This window comes from Somniosus microcephalus, chromosome 16, assembly GCF_052327205.1.
Source record: "Somniosus microcephalus isolate GS21.2 chromosome 16, FLI_Smic_1.0, whole genome shotgun sequence".
In the NCBI taxonomy this organism is placed as follows: Eukaryota; Metazoa; Chordata; class Chondrichthyes; order Squaliformes; family Somniosidae; genus Somniosus; species Somniosus microcephalus.
Genome location: NC_141002.1, coordinates 30,603,185 through 30,615,271, shown reverse-complemented (window position 1 = coordinate 30,615,271; position 12,087 = coordinate 30,603,185). Strand labels below are relative to the sequence as shown.

Below are 12,087 nucleotides of genomic sequence, written 5' to 3'. Positions count from 1 at the left end.
TCACGCAGCATTAATTTACACTGCTGTAACACTCATGATTGGCAATCTATTCTGATACTTGTCAGTTTCAGCACAAAAAATATCTAATTAGCCAATTAGCCAATGTAATTTAAAATGCAAAAAACTTTCAAATCGCCCAATAATTTGAATATGAACGACTTTAAGAGGAGCAGACCATGCATGCTTACGAGTCCCACAAATTTCCGCAATTTTTTTTAAATGCTCAAGATTTAGTTGGGAAATTTAAAATGAAGCTTTCTACAAGATTAAATTTCCTACAAGATTAAATCGTGAACGTTTCCTAAACTTTCACAAATCATGGGACTCAAAGGTGAATCGCAAGTGTTGCAAACATCCCTGTTCTTCACCAAGCATAGTAGAGTATCAATGCTACTACAGGAAACTTTGTGCTATCCGGCACCAACGGGACCGAGCTGTTGCCGTCCCATCAAAACTGCCGGACAAACCTGTAAAGTCCGCGCCTCAATAATACACGGACTTCGGGAGAACAGTTTAACAGGTACTTTACTGAACAAGAGGCAGCTTGAAACTGAAACTACAGAAGCCTGCTAGGACCTTTTATACAGGGGTGGTCACTGCCGGTACTGCAGTCTAAGACCAGTTATTCCCTTAAAGGGACATACACAACAATTCCTCCCCTTTTAGATAAACAGTACATAACATTCATTTAACAACTAAATAATAACTAATTACAATTTTCTCAGTAATATATACATCAACTGGAATAGTCATTTATAAGTTCAGTCTTTGAGGAGGCTTCCTGATCCGGACTGGATAGCGCCTTTCTCGAGTATCCTGTTCTGGCGGTGGAGTCAATTCTGGCTCATTGTCATTGGTTGGTTCATCAGCTTCCAATACCCCTGCTTCTGAGGTAGACGCAATCTGTACTTCGGGCTCATTACCAGGTGCACATGCTTGTGGTACAGGTTTGACTTGTTCCTGTGACTGTAGAATCTGGTCAGCATGGCGTCTCACGATGCTCTCTCCAACGTCCACTGTGTACATTAGTGGTCCCTGCTGTGTGCATATCGTGCCTGGCTGCCATTTTTCTGTTCGGTAGTCGCGGGCCAAGACTGGTTGCCCTATCTTGAAGCTCCTGGTTGGCTTCTCATTTATGTGCTGGAACTGCTTATCCTCAACATCTTGTCTTATGTTTGGTTTGAGCAAATCCAAGCGACATCTTAGTCTCCGGTTGAAAAACAGTACAGCTGGAGTTTGGTTGGTTACTGCATGTGTCGCATTCCGGTAAGCAAACAGGAAGTTATCCACCTTGTGTTGCAGTGGTATGTCGTCATTATACATTGCCTTTATGGCCTTTTTAAAGGTCTGAACAAACCTCTCAGCCAATCCATTTGTGGCTGGATGATATGGGGCAGATGTGTAATGTTTCACCCCATTATTCTTCAGGAACCTCCAGAAATCCTCAGACACAAACTGTGGGCCATTGTCGGAGCAGATCTGTTCTGGCAACCCATTCCTGGTGAAGATGGTCCTTAGGACTGCAATAGTTTTCTCCGTGGTGGTGGTGGAGGACATTTTAATGACCTCTGGCCATTTCGAATGGGCGTCCACAGCGATTAGGAACATGGAGTCCATAAATGGACCAGCAAAATCAATGTGTACCCGTTGTCATGGAGATGAGGGCCACTCCCACGGATGTAGCGGGGCCTGTGGTGGAGTGTTTTGGACCTTCTGGCATCCTGTGCATCTCTTGGTCATATCCTCGATTTCTTTATCGATTCCCGGCCACCACACAAACGCCCTGGCTAGGCTCTTCATTTTTACCCCTCCCAGATGACCCTCATGAAGCTCATTGAGTACTCTATCCCTTAACTTGGGTGGAATTACCACTCGGGATCCACACATCAAGGTTCCCCGACACACTGACAGCTGTTCCCTCCTTGGCGAGAATGCTGGCAACTGTGAGTCGCCATATGCTGGCCATCCCTTCACCGTCAAATCATAGACCTGAGAGTGTGTCGGGTCATTTCGGGTTTCCTTCTCAATACTTGCGTTTGTAACAGGCAAACATTCGACTATGGTCGCATGGAATATCTCCACCGGGTCCACTGCAGGTGCTTCTTCCACCGTAGGCAACGGTAGGCGCGACAGCCCATCAGCGTTTCCATGTTGTTTTGTACCTTTGTACTCTATGTCATACTGATGTGCTCCTAGAAAAATTGACCATTTTTGCAGCCGTTGCGCCGTCATCACCGGAACGCCCTTCTTTGGGTTAAAAATTGAGAACAGGAGTTGATGATCAGTCAGTAGGGTGAATTTCTGCCCGTGCAGATAGTGATTGAACTTCTTCACCCCCCACACCAGGCGGAGGGCCTCCCTGTCAATCTGAGCGTAGTTACGCTCGGCTGAGGTTAGCGAGCGCGATGCAAAGGCTATTGGCCTCTCTGAACCGTCACGGAATTTGTGTGACAGCACCGCTCCAATGCCGTAAGGTGACGCATCACATGCCAACTGAATCGGTAGTGTTGGGTTGTAGTGGGCCAATACTTCTTTTGAAGTGATTTGGCATTTACATTCCTGAAAGGCACGCTTACACTCATCACTCCATTTCCATGTTACACCAGTTTGAAGGAGGGCGTTCAGTGGGTGCAGAATTGTAGATAAATTCGGCAAGAACTTATGGTAGTAGTTCACCAACCCGAGGAACGACCTCAGTTGCGACACATTTTCTGGTGCTCGAGCCTTGACTACAGCCTCAATCTTGTCCGGTGACTTATGCAACCATTCCTCATCAATCATGTGGCCACAATACGAGATTTGTCTCCTGAAGAACTCGCATTTGGGACGGTTGGCTCGTAGCCCAAATTCCTGCAATCTCGTGAGCACCTGTTCCAGGTTGGCAAGGTGTTCATTGCCATTTTCGCCCGTAACCAGGATGTCGTCCAAATAACACTGGGTCCCCGGGATCCCTTGCAGGACTTGTTCCATTGCCCTCTGCCACATAGCCGGGGCTGATGCTACCCCAAATACCAGTCGATTGTACTAGTAAAGGCCTTTGTGAGTGTTTATCGTGAGGTATTTCCTAGATGCTTCTTCCACCTCCATTTGTAGATACGCTTGAGCCAGGTCAATCTTTGTAAAACGTTTCCCTCCAGATAGTGAGGCGAAAATATCTTCTATCCGCAGAAGCGGATACTGTACTGTGTGCAGGACTGGGTTCACAGTCACCTTGAAGTCCCCACAGATGCTAACCTTCCTTGGCTCCCCAGGCATGCTGCTCAATGCTTTCTTCATTACAGGAATGATGGGTGTGGCCCACTCGCTCCAGTCCACCTTAGACAGCACCCCCGAACGCTCCAGACTCTCCAGTTCAGCTTCCACAGCTGGGCGTATCGCGTATGGCACCGGTCTAGCCTTGAAAAATTTTGGGGTTGCGTTATCCTCAATCTTTATGGTTGCCTTTACTCCTTTTAGAGTCCCAAGTCCTTGTTGGAACACCTCTTCCGCGTCAGATAGAATTTGTGACAGATGTCCAGGTGCGACGTCATCATCTTTTTTTGTCAGTCACAGTTAGTGCCAGAATGGAATGCCAATCCAATTGTAGTCTTCGGATCCATTCACGTCCCAATAATGGTGGTCCTCCATCTCGTAGTATATACATGTATAGTTTCTGTGTTTTCTTTCCGTTATATTCAACTGGCACCCTTATTTTTCCTCTGGGGTAGACCTTTTGCCCCGTGTATGTCTTCAATACAATGGACGTGTCCTTTAAGGGTATGTGTGAGAATAGCCGCTCATAGTCTCGTCGATTCATGACAGTTAGGGCTGATCCTGTGTCCAATTCCATCTTCACTGGGGACCCTGCTATCATGAGGGTGACCCAAATGGTTCGGTGATCTTCTTTTGCGATCACGTTGTGTAACTTTAAACAACTTAGTCGCCTGCTCCCGGAGTCCTCGTCACTCTCCTGATCTTCTGAACTACTATCTGTCAGTTTCTTTACTTTCCTGTACTGTTCCTTAGAAGTTCTTGTCGTGTTGGTCTTCTTTCCCGACCTGCAGACTCTTGCTATATGTCCCATTTTCCCCGCATTGCCTGCATATTTTGTCTTTAAACCAGCAGTCCTTCTGCTCATGGGTTGTTCTGCCGCAGCGATAGCACTTTTCGGCTCCATACACCATTTCATTAGCGCTGTATTCTTGTGGTTTCTGTTGTATTTCCGCAGCTCCCCGTGCTGCTGCTTCATAGGATACTGCCACGCTGAAAGCCTGTTCTAGTGTCAGGTCCTTTTTTGAAAGTAGTCGTTTCTGGGTTCCTTCACTCTGGAGCCCGCAGACAAACTTATCCCGTAAGGTGTCTGCCAGTCCTGCTCCGAACTGGCAGTGCTTCGATAACTTGCATAGTTCCGTAAGATAAGTCAGCATTGCTCTCATCGTTGTGCTGGTTTCTTTTATGGAACTTGAATCTTTCTGCTATCAGCAGTGGTGTAGGGCTTAGATGTTCCTGTAAGATATGAACAATCTCCTCAAAACTTTTCTCCATTGGTTTAGCTGGGGTAATTAAATTCCGCAATAGGCCGTACGTACTCGCACCCATCAGATTTAATAATACCGACGCCCTCTTTCCATCAGCCACCTCATTTGCCTTGCAGTACGCTTCAATTCTTTCCACATACGTGGTCCAGTCTTCTACCTCGTTGTCAAAAGCAGTGATACTGCCACTTTTCGGCATCTTGGGCGATTTAAAATGGTGCCTCCCGCGCTTTTGCTTCTTCCCCAATGGAATAAAATGGCGCCTCCCGCGCTTTTGCTTCTTCCCCAACGGGATAAAATGGCGCCTCCCGCGCTTTTGCTTCTTCCCCTTACTGCCACGCTGCTCCTCGCGTTCTACGAGGTAATGGCGGCGACCCGCAGCTTCGGCGCGTCTCGCTTTCCTTCCCCCCCCATTTAGTTTCTCTCCGCTGTCCTGTTCTCGAGCACCGACCGCACCCTTTGCGCTCCACCCTCTCTCTCGTTTTCTTTTCCCGGCGACGCTGCGCGGCCCGATTTGTAGAGCCGCTCGATCGAGCTTGAGCCCGCCGCAGTCCGGAAGGGTCAGCGCACTACCTGCTACCAGCACGATTCACTGGAACCACAGTCTCTCCCGCAATTCTCCAAACACCGATGGATTCTTTGGGCAGTTGCCCTCGGTCGACGCCCGTTGCTCAGACTACGACCTTCCAGGACCTTCCTTTCAGGCGAGATCCCCGTGAGATGATGCCACACTGCAGGGGAGTTCGAACTTACTCGTCGCCACTGTAAAGTCCGCGCCTCAATAACACACGGACTTCGGGAGAACAGTTTAACAGGTACTTTACTGAACAAGAGGCAGCTTGAAACTGAAACTACAGAAGCCTGCTAGGGCCTTTTATACAGGGGTGGTCACTGCCAGTACTGCAGTCTAAAGGGACATACACAACAAAACCAGCGCTAATGTTAAAACATACGGAAGCTTTTGAGCTCCGTATCTAGCAACAAACCCTGTTGCTTAACAGCTTCTAAACAGTCGGCCGTAGCTTGCAAGCGTCTCTGTAGCTAAGCAACAGCTTTAGCTAGACCTTGCAGAGCCTGACTGGTGAAAAAAAAGCAACGAAAAGAAAAAAAACTTACTGAACCGACTCCTGAATTTTGCTGGTGGCTCGAGCATTCTGGACAGTTAACCTCCAGATAAACCAAAGTTTCCTGTACACTGTAAAAACTGCCAACATGCTTTAATTTTTTTTAATTCATTTTCAGGATGTGGGAGTCACTGGCAAGGCCGACATTTATTACCCATCCCTAGTTGCCCTGAGAAGATAGTGGTGGGCTTCTTCTTGAACCGCTGATAATGGCTTGCTACAACTGAGTGGCTTGCTAGGCCACTTCAGAGGGCAGATAAGAGTCAACCACGTTCGTGCGGCACTGGAGTTACATACAGGCCAGATTGGGTAAGGACATTAGTGAACTAGTTGGGTTTTTACCACAATCCGACAGCTTCATCTTCAGTTTTACTGATACCAGCTTTTTATTTTCAGATTTTTAAAATTGATTTCAAATTCTCAAATTGCCATGGTGAGATTTGAACTCATGTCCTCTGGATTACTATTCCAGTAGCATAACCACCAGACACACACGTTTCACAATATGCTTCAATGCTGCATGCTATGCCTCTTAGATCATCATATTCTTACTTTCTCACCTTAAGTGACTTACACTGCCACCCCTAGCACCCCAGTGATTGACCTTCAACCATCTATATTTCACCCTAGTTTGATATAGCTCAAAATGCTCTCTCCAAGTTTGGAAAGATAAAATCTTCTAATGGCACTGCAGGATTCTACATCTAATTCAAGCAGACACATTAGTATTTCAGAGTCCCATACCGCTTTATTGAAATCATAGGGGCAACGCTGCAATATAATATGCATTTCATATTTAGCAACTGTATCTTAGCATCACCTTCTGTCCTATAGCTTATAAACTTATTCTGTAGTTGCAATAAACTTGCAAAGTAAATTAGTTATAAAATGAAGCTGTACTTATACATATTGTTTCCAAATACATAATACCACACATCATGATATATTTAATCGTATAAATTGTGAGTATGAGTGTGTACACAGATCATTTTTCACACCACACATATTTCTTTATCCAAAATATATTTTTTTTAAACTACACCAAATATATAATCAAGTGTCAAAAATAACAACAGAAAATGCTGGAAAAACTCAGCAGGTCAGGCAACATCCGTGGAGAGAAATTTGAGTTGACGTTTCGGGTTTGACCCTTCTTCAAAACTGGAGAGAAAAGGAACTAGATCGAAGGCAGGGCTGCGATCGGACAAAAGAATAAAAGAACCAAAAGAAGTAAAAGAGATTAGAAGCTAGACGAGATGGTAATAGGCTGGGATTAGGTGTAAAGTGTACGGGCAGGGCAAAAGATAGCTGCCAGGTGTGAGAGAGAAACAAAAGGAAAGGGGGGGGGGGGGGAGGAAAGGAGTGGAAAAATATAAGTAAAAATGAAATAGGGGCCGAGGTTATGATCTGAAATTCCTTTTGTTTCTCTCTCACACCTGGCAGCTATCTTTTGCCCTGCCAGTACACTTTACACCTAATCCCAGCCTATTACCATCTCGTCTAGCTTCTAATCTCTTTTACTTCTTTTGGTTCTTTTATTCTTTTGTCCGATCGCAGCCCTGCCTTCGATCTAGTTCCTTTTCTCTCCAGTTTTGAAGAAGGGTCAAACCCGAAACGTCAACTCAAATTTCTCTCCACGGATGTTGCCTGACCTGCTGAGTTTTTCCAGCATTTTCTGTTGTTATTTCGGATTTCCAACATCTGCAGTATTTTGCTATTATAATCAAGTGTCAGCTGTGGCTCAGTGGGTAGCACACTCACCTCTGAGTCAGAAGGTTGTGGGTTCAAGTCCCACTCCAGGGACTTGAGCACATAAATCTAGGCTGACACTCCAGTGCAGTGCTGAGGGAGCTCTGCACTGTCGGAGGTGCCGTCTTTCAGATGAGACGTTAAACCGAGGCACCGTCTGCTTTATCAGGTGGATGTAAAAGATCCCATGGCACTATTTCGAAGAAGAGCAGGAGTGTTATCCCCGGTGTCCTGGCCAATATTTATCCCAGCCAACATAACAAAAACAAATTATCTGGTCGTTTTCACATTGCTGTTTGTGGGAGCTTGCTGTGCGCAAATTGGCTGCCACGTTCCCCACATTACAACAGTGACTCCACTTCAAAAATACTTCATTGGCTGTAAAGCACTTAGGGACGTCCGGTGGTCATGAAAGGTGCTATATAAAGGCAAGTCTTTTTCTTTTTTATTCCGAAGACGTACTATATATGACTGTTACCTCACACATTGCAACTGATAAATTGTCACTCCTGAGTTTCCAAGTTATCAGAGTAGCTCATACACAAATGTAAATTATGGGTCTTCATCATGTATCTTCCACTTAGCGATGCCAAGATCGATTAAGTGAAACAATACTGAGGTATGTCACCAGTGATCTAAAGCCTTATTTCTGCAATAAACCTGCCATGTGGCACACTTATAACCTGCTGAACACAACTGTTATGGCTGTTTCTCACTGTACGGCAAATAACTGTAAGCTTGGTGACAGCTTGATTTTTTTTGGCAAGTCATGAAGCTAAATAATCACAATTTACTTTGAGGTTAAATTGGCCCTTCAGAATTTTATAATTTATACAACACCTATCAGTGAAATTTCTAAGATGACCAGTTGCTGAGATATTAAAAAGCTCACCATCCTTGTACTATAGTTCTTTAAAACTAACAGAAAAAGCAAAAGGTTATTTTAAATAAAATTATTCCCACCTGTTGTATAATTGCAATGAACAATGCAATGTCCAGTTTCTCCACTTCTGCAAATGGCCAGCATAACTAACTTACTTCTAAATAAACTGGGACACAGAATTCCAAACAAGGTGACTGAATTAGAGGTGCTAGCAGCAACCAGTATTTACATGTCACAGGAATCACAAAAACATGCCTGACCCAGGACAATGCAAGTCAATATAACTTACATGGGTACAAAGCATTCAAGACTAATAAGGAGTAATGCAAAGATGGGTGGTTCTCTTATACATAAGAGACCATCTGGAATGTTAAGGCAGTCAAGCCAGTACTGAAGAAAAAGCATGAAAGTCCCTGGCTAGCTGTGCTCCACAAAGAAAGGTCAGAACAACAGTTGGCGTTTACAAAAAGTTGTCAAACCAAAATAAGGAGAAAGACCCACCCTTTTATATAACAATATTCAAGGAGTGAGCAACAAACGCAAAACAGAAATGATGGGGACTTTCAACTTGCCCAACACAAGCAAAGAGTGACCACACCAACTAGTCCAACATAAGCCAATAATGACTGAGCTTGTCAATGGAGTGCATGACTGCATCAACTAGTCCAACATAAGCAAATAATGACTGCACCAAGGTGTCCACAAGAAGCAGCATTCTTCTGGACTTTGTTCAGATGGGAAGGCAATTTAAGATATACGAGGCGGAGTAACATAGATTGGAGGGCACCACTCAAGAATAAATCTTTCAAGGATTAATAACAATGCGTCTAACAATTTATGTAAAAAAAGTACATACTTAAGTGCAGCAAAAGCAAAGTAAAAGTACTCCAAAATGGGTCAACGGGAGAAGAAGCTCCAAAGTTTGTAGGGGAATGGGGAGAATGACCGCAGGCTATTATGTTTGTGAATTATAAAATATGGAGGCTATGTTCAGGGAATTGTAAGGGAACAGTTGTCTGAGCTATTGGGGGCTGAAACTGCAGCTGTAATAAATCATTCTGGTAAAAGTGATGAGTTTTTAGTGGGAGGGTACCTCTGATACTTATATTAGCTAAAGATAAAACCACAAGCATGGACCCTACCAACTAATCAAAACTAAATATTGCTGCAGTTACCTTTGTAATATGGATTTCACTGTATATATTGCTTACATGCTGTCCACTTTGAGTTTTACTTTTTTTGGGTTTTGTAATGGTTATCAAGTAAAAACACTGAAGAAATTGCATTCTCTAATTTTAAAAGCATCTCGAGTCGAAAAGCGTGCATAATTCTCCCCTCCGTTGCTCCTCCTTCACTATTTTGACTCTTCACACTCAGTATCAGAGTTTGAACAGAGAGAGATTCCTACTAGGTGAACTATTAATGCTGTGTGAGAGAGAAAACACACAGCACAAAAACAGGCAGAGTCGTTTCATTTTAAGCTCATTTCCAGCTCGTTGCCAAGGTATTTTCTTTCCACTCCCTCCCCCTTTCTCTACTGGCATTAGTGCTATGCAGGTTCCTCCACTTGTAGGAATATTATCATCCCCACATTTCACTCCGTGTGACAGGGGGTAATTACTCAGGCCGTGGGGCTGGTCTTTCTGCGGAGGCTGTTGTCAGCCTGGTTCAAGTCAAACTTTAGCGCGCTGCTGTTTGCAGAGATGCCTTCTTGGCCACATTGAGAGTTAGCCCATGTGGATTTTACACGCCAAATGCACGGGCTGGCGCTCACTTCTCCAGTTTAAGCTGTAACCTCAAAGCACGCTGTGCATGATATTGCAATCAGCTTTTAATTCCCCTATCCGATATTGCTGGGTCCTTGTAACCGGTTTGCAGAAAGACGCGGAGCCTATTGACGGGATCTGACCCATGCACTAACTCTCGCCGCTTTGCAATCACTTCCAGTTGCACTTTTCTTTTCGTTATTTGCACCAAATGTTCCTCCTCTTTAATTTTTGCACGTTAATGCTCATGCGTCCTGAGTGACTCGTCGCTTTAATCCACCCAGGAAATTGCAGCTTTATTTTTTAAAGTGCACGTAAAGCCCACAAGCTACGTCTCCCGCCGTCTGTGACTGAAGAAATGTGGGACTCACCCGCTCGGTTCCTGTTTACCAGCCGCTGTCCAAACCGAGGGGAAGGGAACCCGGAAGCGATCGGCTCATTCAGAGACAGACACGTGTTTGCCCAGCCAAGAGGAGGGAGGTGAAGCGGAGACAACGACCTGCTGCCTTTGAATGAACACAGCTCATCTCAAGGAAGGGCTGAAATGAGAAAGAATCGAAAAAAATAAGCAGTGTAGAGGAAGTGGTGAAGGCAATTCGAGCTGTGTGAACAGGAGAGATCTGAGTAGTTCTGTTCTCAGCCTATTTCATCAATTTTTGAGTCCGTTTCATTGATTCCTGGGATGAGAGGTTGTCCTATGAGGAGCAATTGAGTAGAATGGGTCTAGACTGGAGTTTAGAAGGATGAGAGGTGATCTCATTGAAACGTATCAAATTCTTACAGGAAATAGCAACAGAAAACGCTGGAAAAACTCAGCAGGCCAGGGCAGTATCCATGGAGAGAGAAACAGAGTTAACGTTTCAGGTCGATGACCTTTCGTCAGAACTGGAAAAAAGCAGGAAATGGAACAAAAGGCAGTTTGGGGGCTGGGAAATGGGGGAGGGGATGAAAGAAGAGACATTAAGAGATATTCAAGGTGAGATGAGATAGTAATAGGACAGGTAAAGAAACAGACAATGACTCTAAATGAAGTGTGAAATGCGCTGGCAGAGTGAGAGACAGCTGCCATGTGGGGGAGAGAAAAAGGAAAAGTCACAAACCAAAAGTGTGGATAAAAAATATAATGGGGGCCCGAGGTTATGATCTGAAGTTGTTGAACTCGAGTTACTTTGCTCCTATAACAGTACCTCGCCGATAGACTCGCCATTGAAATCAATGTAAGGGCGTGAAGTTACGGCACTTACTCACTAGTTATCCGCTAAACACGGCAGAAAAAGTTAGGGCTGGTGCAGTCAGGTGTAAGTGAATTTTTTAATGGCATGATCAGTCATAATTACTGCCAAACAACCTCTCTGGCACTGAAAATATAATTTTACAAGTGTGGAGTCTCATTCCTGCAGAATTTATTAGTGTTGGCGATCTTAAAAATGTTACTTTTTCAGTCTGTCTCTTTTATAGAATCATAGAAAGTTACAGCACGGAAGGAGGCCATTTCGGCCCATTGTGTCCAACAAAAAGCTATCCAGCCTAATCCCACTTCCCAGCTCTTGGTCCGTAGCTCTGCAGGTTAGAGCATCCCAAGTGCACATCCAAGTACTTTTTAAATGTGTTTAGGGTTCCTGCCTCTACCGCCCTTTCAAGCAGTGAGTTCCAGACCCCCACAACCCTCTGAAGTAATTTCCCCTCAAATCCCCTCTAAACCTTCCACCAATTACTTTAAATCTGTGCCCCCTGGTTTTTGACCCCTCTTCCAGAACTACCTGAAATCTAACAGAATTATGGTCATTAGCACCAAAATGCTCCCCCACTGATACGCCTTCTACCTGCCCAGCTTCATTCCCTAAAACTAAGTCCAGAACCGCCCCCTCCCTTGTTGAGCTTGCTACATACTGGCTAAAAATGTTCTCCTAGATGCATTTTAGGAATTCTGCACCCTCTATACCCTTCACACTAATTTTATCCCTGTTAATATTGGGGTAATTGAAATCCCCTACTATTACGGCCCTCTAGTTTTTGTACTTCTCAGCAATTTGTCTACATATTTGTTCTTC

At 44.6% G+C, this 12,087-nt stretch overlaps 1 protein-coding gene across 2 annotated transcripts in view; it reads right to left on the bottom strand.

Annotated features, from left to right (window-relative positions):
• Window positions 1-10,566, bottom strand: part of pot1 (protection of telomeres 1 homolog) — a 457,382-nt gene extending 446,816 nt beyond the window's left edge. The window contains exon 1 of one of the 2 annotated variants that reach the window (XM_086008747.1): window positions 10,408-10,566. The gene's annotated coding sequence lies outside the window, so the exon portion shown is untranslated. The remainder of the gene's footprint in view (window positions 1-10,407) is intronic. The other variant, XM_086008748.1, reaches the window with a different exon arrangement.
• Between the last annotated feature and the right edge of the window lie 1,521 nt (window positions 10,567-12,087).